Source organism: Notechis scutatus, chromosome 5, assembly GCF_049901735.1.
Source record: "Notechis scutatus isolate UNSWTSFEM ecotype Mainland chromosome 5, rNotScu1.2, whole genome shotgun sequence".
In the NCBI taxonomy this organism is placed as follows: domain Eukaryota; kingdom Metazoa; phylum Chordata; class Lepidosauria; order Squamata; family Elapidae; genus Notechis; species Notechis scutatus.
The window spans coordinates 73,469,453-73,481,488 of record NC_142013.1 but is presented as its reverse complement, the minus strand read 5'-3'; the positions used below and the strand labels follow the sequence as shown (position 1 = coordinate 73,481,488).

The 12,036-nt window shown below is 36.2% G+C and overlaps 1 protein-coding gene across 3 annotated transcripts in view; it reads right to left on the bottom strand.

Annotated features, from left to right (window-relative positions):
- Nucleotides 1-12,036, bottom strand: part of MID1 (midline 1) — a 227,499-nt gene that overhangs the window by 110,150 nt on the left and 105,313 nt on the right. The window contains exon 1 of one of the 3 annotated variants that reach the window (XM_026666913.2): nucleotides 5,213-5,486. The exons of the other annotated variants lie outside the window; for them this stretch is intronic. The gene's annotated coding sequence lies outside the window, so the exon portion shown is untranslated. Of the gene's footprint in view, nucleotides 1-5,212; nucleotides 5,487-12,036 lie in introns of those variants that run through there. 3 annotated transcript variants of the gene reach the window in all.

Here is a 12,036-nt window from a genome sequence, read left to right as displayed (position 1 = left end):
GAGATGTGTCAGCTATGCCAATTTAACCAATGAAGGGAAGTTTGCAATGTCCTTTACTGAACTGTCACAGTAAATTTACAACACCAACCCTGCAGAATAGCCTCCCTGACATCTGGAAATCTGAATAGTCCCAGCTTGTTGGCCTTCCAAAAGGCTATAATAACCCTGCTTTTCCCACAGGCATTATTCATTTATTATTTGTTTCTCAACTTAATTATTTTTACAAATAACTCAAGGCAGCAAGCATATCCAACACATCTTCCTTGTCCTATTTTCCCCTCAACAACAACCCTGTCACATTAGGGTTGTGTTTGACCTCGTGTGTGTGTGTGTGTGTGTGTGTGTGTGTGTGTGTGTGTGTCTCCAGGTTGACATCACTCATTGAGGCTCTGTTTTTGGCCACGACGGCCTCCTGCAGCCCTCTGCCAGTGAAAACAGAGCGTGCGGCATGCCTGGGCTTCATTTTTGCAGGCCGAGGCACTGCGGGCCAATCCTTCACTGTTTCCAGGGTGGGCTCACAGGCCAGATCTAAGCACCCTGCAATCCAGATCCAGCCTATGGGCTTTGAGTTTGATACCCTGCACTAGATCAAACTGGCTTCTTATTGTTGCTTGTGACTGAAGATGATATAAGACGGACCTCAACTTGGTATTTTTGTATTTTTACATTTATTTGTACTTGTTTTTAATGTTGTTTTTATTTTTTTTTACTGTGAGCCATTCAGAATTATTTGCTTGAGATGAATGGCCATAAAAACTTCCAAGATAACTAAAATAATTAAACCTGTGTTGTGGTATACACTTAAACCTTCACTAACTGGAAACTTGACCAAAATTGTATTTAGAGTGCATTTTTTAAAAAAAATAGATAACACCATATATAAAAACATATTACCTGGTTAACCAACAATAAAATAACCACACATATTGTCCTCATCTTACAACAATTTGTTCAGGGACTGAAGAAATAGCAGCAATGAATGAAGACATTTATGACTTGCCCAACCTGGTCCTTCACACAAGGTAACTGCTGGCTGCAGAAGACTTTCTTCCTAAGGTCATGCAAAGTGCTTTCTTCACAAAACCTGGGGAAGGTGGCCTCGCATGCTTTTCTTGAAAGAGGAAGGATGGACATGCCTTGTCAGAAGATACTTCAATTTTTGGAGCCTGACACTGTTTTCAAATCAACCCTTTCCACCAGCATATTTAAAACTGTTGTGTTTGTATACATTCCTTTAAAGATTCCAAAGGTATGATACGAGAATATATCTGATCAGATAAGTTGCAATTATAGGTGCAGCCTTTCTGTATTCTTTCATAATCCTTAGTCTTTAAAAATTATGATTGCATGTAATTCTTGACATGTTATTTGGAATACACTCAATAGTTTAAGATGGTAGGATTGTTGGCCTTTCTAGATTTTTTACAATTTAGCCTTCTAAAATAGGTTAAATTTAGCAAACTGCATCAGAAAACATGCCATTTCCTACTTTATCAGAAACAAGGTTAAAGGTTAGAAGATTTAGTTGAGGCATGATGGTTTTTGGCAAGTCAGTAAGTCTCAGTTTCAAAATCCACATAGGGAACCAACTTTCTATTGCTGTCAACACAAGTATTGTTTGTTCTATGCCTATAATTATTCCCTTTTTAAAGGTTCAATCTGATAATTTTTCCTAACACATTCTTCTTTAATATACCTTAAGCATACTAAATAACTATCTATTTTTAAATAAAGTTTAATGTAATTATATAATTAAGATTGCCTTGCTCAGAACTTGCTGACTTGTCTCCTCTTTAAAGAATGTTGAATTTTATCCTCATGAGCAGCAACAATTTCCTCTCTGTGGCTTATTCTCCCTTTCCCAGAATGATAGTTAGCTGCCAAATACAACAATATGGCTTTGTGCTGTTCTTGAAGGTTTGCATTCTTCTTTAGTCAACATCATTTATCTGTCGAATGTAGGGCTCTGTTTCATAGAAAAGACATGACAGTCTGGTTGAGATTTAATAAATCGAAATAGTGTCATTATGAAAAATTATACAGCAACATGTGGCCTGCTTTTGTCTAAATTACCTTTTCATTTTTCATTTTTTAAAGAAATAATTATGAGATTAGTACACCCTGTCTATCACTTTTGGACACATTTTGCTTCAGTGAATTAATTTCCAATATTCCAATTGGCTGTTGGTACTTTAATTACAGTAATCCTTGAAAAATGCCTGTCTTGGCCAAGAATCTTTTCAAGAGCACTGTTGTGCTTAGATGGGTCACTCCCATTCTTGAAAGATCAAGATATTTTATTTAAACGAAGACTACCAAAAATAGAAATGGTTCACTAGAGTTGAAGTGTAAGTTGACAATCAAGGTATATTATCTCTGTTCTAAATATGCATTCAGTTCATAAGACTTAGCAAAGTTAATATTACACACTGGGAATAGTTCCGTAATATACAAGAAGAGGAATTGCTTCAGAAATGTCATAGAATTCCTGAATCTTACTGAAAGTGAGAATAATTTTGTTAATTGAGAATTTGTTTAAGCTATCCAGATATTGGCATAGCTGAATTGGAACAGAATATTTCTTATACTATATTTTAAAAATTCAGAATCCTGAAAAAGTACAACTGACTTGTATTCAGGCACTAACATTATTAAGTCACTCATAACACACGCACAAAGGCTATTAAATTACACATCATATATGGATTGTTTCTAAAACTATTCTTAAAGTTTACTTTTATCCTATTACATATGGCTCTTTCATTAAAGGAAGAGCCATATGTAATAGGATACCAATACTTTATTTTATAGGATACCAATACAATACCAAAACTTTTTCACATTCTAGTAATAATGAGGGGCGTATCAAAAACAGTGCCATTAGTCTGGTGTTTTTTTTTTACATATTAACATATTTAACATATTTGGAATAACATTAACATATTTGGAACAACATTTGAAAAAGCTGCTGTGGAAACAGGCAGCTGCTTTTTAAATACTTAACAACACACACTAATTCCTAATAGACTGTGAATTTTTTTTGGATTGAAAGACTTAACACTTTTCTTTAACATGCTGGCCAAAATATATATTTTAAAAAATCACAAATTCCATACAAGTTTTTGCTTTTGTGTAGTTTGTTTTCTAAACTCTTTAATAATCATGTTTGAGAACTGTATATTCAGATACATTTTTAAAGAGAAAAATGAGTATCTCACCTAGTTTAAAGTAATTGTAGGCAAGACAAGTACAGCAAGACTGTTGACTTACAATTCATTTAGTGATTGTTAGAAGTTACAAAGGCTCTGAAAAAAGTGGCTTATTACAGTTTTTCACACTTACAACCATTGCAGCATCCCCAGTCACGTGATCAAAATTCAGATGTTTGGCAAACTGACGCATATTTATGCTGTGGTGTCTCCGGATAATGTGATCCCATTTTGTAAACTTTTGTAAACTTTTGACAAACAAAATCAAATGGGGAAGCCAGATTCACTTAAGAGCTGTGTTACTAACTTAACTGCAATGATTCACTTAACAACAGTGGCCAGAAAGGTCATAAAATGGGGCAATACTCAGTTAACAAATGTCTCACATAGTAACAGAAATGTTGGGCTCAACTGTGGTCATAAGTCAAGGACTACTTGTATGTAACGAGATTGTCACAGTCTAAGGCAGACTGTCAGTGTTTCTCAAAGGTGGCATCTTTAAGGTGTGTTGCCTTCAATTCTCAGCATTCCCTAGTCTGTTGTGGCCAGACTGGGGAATTCTGAAAATTGAAGGCCACACTTCTGAAAGTTGCCAAGTTTGAGAAACACTGCTCTAAATGCTTACCTTTTGTGTCACCATCTAGTAACATTTTGAAACCTCAGCCCCAAAAAAAGATTTTCGTAAAATGTGTCACTTATTTCCTCTCAGACATTTTGTTTTTAATGAACGATGACTACGTTTAATATCCTGAGATTAAAAATTCAGCAAGGAAAATGAGTGTGCTTTTCTCAAAAGTGGGATTTTTGTAAACCTTCCTTTTGGAAGAGCTCCCCCTTGTGGCAGTACATTCCACGATGCTTTCATTCCAGCTTGGATCATTTTTTTTTTCTTTTTCCATTCAATCGTGCCCGATTCTCAGACTGCCTGTGCAGTTTTCTTAGCAAGGTTTTTCAGAAGTCGTTTGCCATTGCCCAGGGCTAAGAGAAAGTGGCTTCCCCAAGGTCATTCATCCAACTGGCTTTGTGTCTATAATAAGGCTAAACCACACAGCCTCCTGGTTTCCAGTTTGGTGCCTTACTATATCAAACTGGCTCTCACTTGGATCATTCCTGCAGCCAATAATAAATTGCTTTTCCACACAGCAAGACAATTCCACAAGTAGGAATATTTGAAAAGCAATTTTTAAAAAGAAATTTCCCTTCACAGCTGGCAAAATTATCCAGTTAAGAGTTCCTTTGTAGTTTTCATTAAACTACATAAACTATTCCATTTCCTCTACAGGTGCAAATCTCTTTTTCCTGGTTCCTTTTTATTTTCTTTACTTTGCTTCCCTAACCTCATGGAGGATATTCCCACTCGTGAAGTATAAAACACTCAAAAGGCATGCGATATCCCAAAGGTCACCAAACGAAAAAAGCGTTTTGAGATGCTAAATATCTAAGCTTGAAATACCGAAACCCAAAACTTGAAATGCGTTTAATAGTTGTTCTAAAACCGTACATAATTAATATACATTTGACCTGTAGGGTTGAAACCACATATAAAAGCGACACGATCTTTTGTCTCCTCTTACTTCTGCTAGCTTGAACGAAAACAAATGTTTCCCTTCTTTTTTCAAATGCTATTACACACACAGCCCACTTAACTGCACCCGCATAGTGAGCGCCAAATACCGTACCCGTTGGGCTAACTGATAACACGCAGGTTCAATTGCCCAAAGTTTGGGGTAATTGAAATCCCAGAAGTGTCTGCAAAAAACAAACGGGACTTGATCCCAACAGCCCGCCGGTTCAGAACCACGACTCGGGAGTGATTCCCCTCAGCTATCAGCGACTAGAAACTGAAAGAGTGGCCGGAAAAGGCGTTCCTAACTCAGCCCGGATTGCAGTAACAAAAGTCTCATCGAGCCTCCAACAAAGAGTCTTCCCTTATCCAGTCATGCTGGATTCACTGGATCTCCTGAGATCGCCAACTGCTTTGCAACAAGTCGCTGGCACTTTACCTGCTTCATGTTTAGGCTTCCATTATCCATCCATCCGTCCAGAAGTTCAGCAGAAACTCATCCGGTTTCCCAGTTCCCCAACAAGCCAGCAACTTTTTGCCTCCCGGCGGCGCCTCTTGTCGCAACGGCACTTTCGTCCACTTTCCCAGCTTTGTCCCTATAATAGCCTGCGCCAACAGCAGAGAAGCGATTCTGCCTAAGCTCCGATTTCAAATCACAATTCAGATATGCATTTGTGGGCTGAATTAAGCCATGAAATAGCTTCACCAATCAGGAGAAGGCGGGGGGGGAGAGAGGGGGGCAGGGAGGAATCGCACGTTAAGCTGCCTACGTGAGGATTAGCAAAGCTTTTAAAGGATTCAGAGGCTGAAAGTGGTGTCTAAAGAAGGAAATCAACCTGTGCTGTAAAAGATCGATTTTCATTTGTATCTGCTGCGTATTCATTCCTAATCTCGAACAAGCCTTGAGATTTACCAACAAAAAGTAAAACCTGTATATTTTAAAAGACGAATGAAGCTATGGAGGGAATGAAATGACACCTTATATACTCCCGATCTGCCATCACAAAAGAGAATCAGAAGAAAATTCCTTGATATTGTTCATATACTTCCTTATCTTTCAAGGAATCATACTAATCAAAAGGGGGATTGAAAAGCCAATTGATATTTCACACATAATTTACTTCCACACATAATTTAGCTCCGTACCCATTTTAAATACTCTATAAAGAATTAAAATAAAACTACTTTCTACTTGGAATAGTATTTTATTTCCGTTTTTGTTTGCACTCTGACCAGCTCTCGCTTTGAAGTTGGGTTTAGTACATGGCACTTATTTGTTTACACTGTTCAGCTTTGGTCAGGGGCTACATGCTCAAACCAAGTCTTAACTTTTTTTTTTTTTTTTTTTGCAAATTTATCCTTGGCTGGGAAGATTCCACTCTAAAGGAAATTTGTCCTTTGTTCTCTTGGTTTACAAAAAGCAAATCTGCAGTCTGAAAAAACCCATTATCATGGATTTGCTACAGCAGTAACGGCACTTATCTAAGTGCGGTGTAAATCACTTTGAAGAGTCTCACAAATCCAGAAATGTGCTATAACTGAACACGAGAAAAATTCATCCTCATGCCAAAATATCACAGTCAAATAATGAAACTCCCCTTTTCTAACTTAAGATATTCACATTGGAGCCCCATCAATGTACACACATAAAGATTCTCCGTAATTCTGAGTAAAAATTAATACATCATTTATTCCGTTGTTTCTTGTTAAACATCCATAGAGTTGCCTGAAAGATAAGTTAGAATATTTATACTACCAGCACAGATCAATAAATATGGCAGCAGTAGGATTATCATAAAATAAAAATCAACCCTAATTCTGGAGTCAGACAGTGCTTATTTATTAAATAAACAAAAATAGCATTATTAATACAGTAGGTAAAAGAAGAAAATTAGTAGCAAAGTATTATTCAACAGCCTGACATTGATTCCTATTTCCAGAGAAAAAAAGGCCTTCATCTCCTACCAGAAAAACTTAATGAAAGTGTCGGGCATGTGTTGTAGTTTTGGTTGTGGAGGGAAAATAGATAAGACAGTGGTGAATAGGCCTTTTCTCTTTACAGCCTACATATTTATTTCATCAGATGGACAAATGGAAAAGGTTTAAACAGTATCCAGGTCTCTTCCTGAGCATTTTGCTCTAGAAAGAAAAGGGAAATAAGATTGAATGTTTGGGGCTGTAACTCCCATAATTCCTTACTACAGTCATATTGGACAACTGTCACCAGAAACATCCCTATTGTCTATTATTTTCTAGTGCAATAGGCATTTTTGTATCAGGTAATATCTTTTTCTCTCATACCTGAAAGATACAATATTGGGATGGAAAAAGAATGAATCAGATATGTTTCATATGATTCCTTTCTGCATATACCTATCTGCTTTCTGTGGATTGATTTGTGTTTTCATGAATGTTTACTTTGCTATTTTATGTAAATCTCATTGCTGATTGCAAAGTTGGAAGGTATTGCATTTCATAGAAGTGCAGCTGCTGAATTAGCTATTTTTATGGCACATAAAGGCTAAGCCTATGATCAAATGGTTTTAGAAATAGTTGACATACTTAATTATTGTATAATTAATGTAATTGGTCAGCCTTAACTACAGCTTTAGGATTGGCAATTAATTCTCATGTGAAGAATTGTGAATATCATCCACTGCATTCATTTTCAAATACCTGTTGAATTCAAGTAGATTTAAATGTTAGTTGTAGAAATATAAAATCCTTTTTTTTTAATTTTTACAGACTGCTTTGTCAGGCAGAATGTTTTAAATGGTGGAGGATCAGGGTTATGCATGGGAAAACATAATCCAATAGCAGATCTGACATCTTCAGTTCTTTGTTGTTGGCCCATCAGCCACTTTTCAGACATAGTGGGAAAATGGTCTAACTTCTGTAAGAATACAGTGCCCCATCTTTCCCATGGTGATTATAAATTATTGTATAATGTAATTAGAAATAATATCCCAGTGTGAAATGTCATATGGTTTCTAATTTCTATTCTTTCACAGGAAGACTTCAGCACATGCAAACTTCAATAGAATATCTCGATTTTTAGCAAAAAAAAAAACCAATGCAATTTCATTAAAAACAGAATATTTTTCTGAGTTACATAGGTCTATAATCATTACTGCCTTTGGATCCCCATTTGATTACAGAATTTTAAATCAGGTGACTAAATAAAAAGAATTACTAGTATGTCAGTGGTTTGCTCTCTGAATAATACAGTTTGTATGTATGTGTGTGTTCTGTAACTAGGAAAATAGAGATCAGGCTAAATTATCCTGATCTGTAATTGCCAAGGGGTCCCTTAAAGCAAAAAAGAAAAAGAACAACCACTCATAAATTAGCACTTGTGAATCAGAAGGAAATATTTAGCTGGATGCAAAACAGCTGGAGTCTAAGGTGGAATGCAGAGTGTCTGAAAATTATTTCACCTGAATTACATTTATGCCATCTCATATTTTACTAAGAAATAATGACATTTTTTCTTTAAGTAGAAAATGAAAAACTCCTGTCTCCGTTTGATTTTTGTAGTGGGTAAGTGTTAAACTGGATTCAAGATACTGTATGGGTGAACAGTAAATGAAAATCAGAACAAATTATACTGACAATTTTATTATACACACATGTATACATCTCTTAATATATAATTAAAATATGTTCCTATAATTTTTTTTCTCAGACTACAAACACCTATCTTTCCCCAAAGGATTAATGTGTCAAGAGTGATATATTAGAGCTGATCTGGGAATATTGGTACAGTGCTTCTAGTCCTCAAACAATGGACACAATAGCACCATTCTGTTGGCCATATAGCCAACTAGTTGAATTAAACAGATGTTGCCTTTTTTGAATGTAAGGACTGAGGCCTGTTTCTGTGTCACCTCAGTCCCCTCATTGGTTAATTGTCTCCAAAAACAGCATCTAATTGTTTCAGCTGGCATCATCACTGGATAATAAGCATGTTTGTATGAGTAAGCAAGCAAAAAAAGATATAAGCGGTGACACCAGGGAGACAAGTTGGAGAAGGTTAACTGAAGTTGGGTTGTCAGGCAAGTACTCAGAGAGTGAGGAGGTTACAGTTTATGGGATATCAGCAGCAGGGTAAGCAAAGAAATAGGCATGGAATTGGCAGAGACTGTCACAACTCTTCTCAAGAACTGTGGCCAAACTGCAGGAAAATTTAAATTTTTAAAAAATATAATAGAACACATCTGCCAAAATGTACTGGAATTGATACAGGAGCTTTCCATACTCCTTATATTTTTAATATTCTTTCTAACAATATAGGTAGGCTGAAACACTTTCTGTAAAGGAAAGGGAGTTCATGAAGAATGAAGATGCCATAGCTTGAATGCACAAAGTTGGCTCTGGGCACATAGGAATCAGCACTTTTATACAACATATATAGATGACAAAGAGACAAGACAAATGTGGCATTAGTCACATCTAATAAGTAGAATCCTACTCTCTACTACAGAGAGTAGGAAAAATGTAATACTGCAAAGAAAAGCTGTCAAAAGCCAGTTTCACTCAAGAAGAACTGGTTGTGAGACTCTGTTGACTGGAAATAAACAAAACCACATGAAACAAACCATAATAAGCCATAATAATCATCACTGAGATCAGGACTCCGGTTTCATAGAAGTGGAGTCCAGACCAAAATGAATTAGCCCATGTCATCCAGGCACCAAAAGGTCTGTCTGAATTATCCTGCTTTGGTTGTGGAATTATAATTCTTCTAACTCCATTGTCTAACCTATACACCCATATATAAAGCTTGGCTTCCAACTGTGAAGATTTCACAATGATATAAAATATATTGTTGTAGATAAGATACTGTAATGGTAACCATTATAAATAAACTAAATGCTCCAAAGTTGTAATCAAGGTTTTGAGCTATCCAGAACTAGTTCTAAGCAAAACTAAAGAGAAATTTCCTGACAATTACAACAATTAATCAGTGGAACAACTTGCCTCCAGAAGTTGTAAATGCTCCAACACTGGAAGACCTCCAAGGTCCCTTCCAACTCTGTTATTCTATTCTATTCAAAAGAAATGGGGAGAGAAAAATAGAACCTGCCTACAAACTCACAAAAATGTAATGCAAGTGATATTAAGCAGGTAAGTATATCTTATATTACTTGGTGATCAAGTAGAGTTGGTTTGTAAGTTTCATTTCAACGGTTTGAAGCCTTTGCCTAATAACAGGAAAATAAAAAATACTGAACTTTCAAAATGAAATTGTACCCAGTTATATAAGGAAACATGGGTAAGTAATAAATCTTTTTGGCATGGAGAAATACAAGCTTCATGAATGGTGACTACAGTCCATCTTCTTAGTTATTGACTAAGGCATTAAAATTAATTAAACATCAATTAAATTACATATTTGTGGGTCGTCTATCTACTATCATTTAAAATTTAAACTTCATCACACTACTCAAAGGAAAACATAGACAAACTAATATACCTGGCATAGGAATATTTTGCTAGTTCTCCAGTAACTTTATTTTCCAGTACATCAATGAACATTCTAAAGTATTAAAATCCAAATTCTATATAATATTTCAAGTATGATAGCAGGGGTGTGAATGTTATTTATTATAGTATCGTGTTGGTAGGTTCTCTAAATGTACCTTCATTAAAGATTTTATTTAGACACTCAGCATCAGTTCTACAAAACCACCAGTAACAATAATTTAACATGAAATATTAGCAACATATTGCCTTATTTTGTGAATGGGCTAATACTACAGTCTCTCTACATTGGGTATGTCAAATCTCACACATTTTTGATATAACAAGTGATGGATAAGTAATAAATAGATGTACTCAATGAAAATTAGCAGTTCCTTCAGTGGCAGAATTTGAATATCAATATCTTTTTAATTTTGTATTTTCTGTTGATTGTGACAATTGAATACTTTTGTTGTGGCCCACTGACTGCCAGCAGAGCTTGCGAAGGCTGGGTCAGAACAGCTTTTTACTTACCACTGTGAGAAAACACAGTAACATTCTGTCACTAGATTTGCCTTTGTATGGAATTCATGCATACAAAAATATAACCTTCTGTATATTCTGAAAGGTAAAGGTAAAGATCCCCTTTGCATATACGTGCTAGTCATTTCTGGCTCTAGGGGGAAGTGCTCATCTCCATTACAAAACTGAAGAGCCAGCGCTGTCCGAAGACGTCTCCGTGGTCATGTGGCCGGCATGACTAAATGCCAAAGGCGCACAGAACACTGTTACCTTCCCACCAAAGTGGTCCCTATTTTTCTACTTGCGTTTTTACATGCTTTCAAACTGCTAGGTTGGCAGAAGCTGGGACAAGTACATGGTGCTAAGGATTCAAACCACCAAACTGCCGACCTTTCTGATCGACAAGCTCAGTGTCTTAGCCACTGAGCCACCATGTCCCCGCTCTGTATATTATACATGCATTCAATAATTCATAGAACAAAACTGCCTTCTTGATAAGCAATAGATGAATGCATTCAAGCTCCCTAACTTCTGAAGTTTTAGGGTGTTTTCTCAGTTCCACATGTTCATGACATGAACATGCTCGGGCATGTTTTTTTTAAAATTCTGTCTTGATTGATACTTACTTCATTGTCTTAGGCTATGGGATTCCTCTTTCTTTTTAAAAGCAAAGGATCTCCATTTCTCACAGATGGCCATCATCTTCCTCTCTGCTTTCTGGGACACCAGGTTCCCCTTTAAATGTTCAGTCTTTTCTAAATCAAAGATCACACTGGTGGAAATTGCAGCAAAGCCACTTAATTGCAACAGTCCACTTAGCCTAAGTGCCTTTGAATGAGCTGTGTTTCATACATCAGACACTCCTTCAAATACAATTCTTTCATTCTTTTGGAATCCACCTATCACATTCTCCAATTTTTTTCCCTTCAATATTATGTTTTATGATGTATACTCCATTACCCATTATGCTTCCATTCCACATCAGAACACTGAGGCCATCAGTCAACAACAACACAGCCCACAAGTGCATGCACAGCTATTAATCTCCATTGTGTTCTGAATGGACAGATCATTGAGAAACAATCTCTCAATCCCTGCTGAGTGAAGCTAAGAAATTTTACAGGCAGCTCCACAAATTTATAAAGGTACAAATATACATACAAGCTGAAAAACTTCTCAGTTCTACACATGTATCTTGCAGTGATGTAAGGGAAACAAAATCAACTACCTTCCTTCTTGCATTTCACGATATAGAAATTATACAGGAATCTCTCCTAT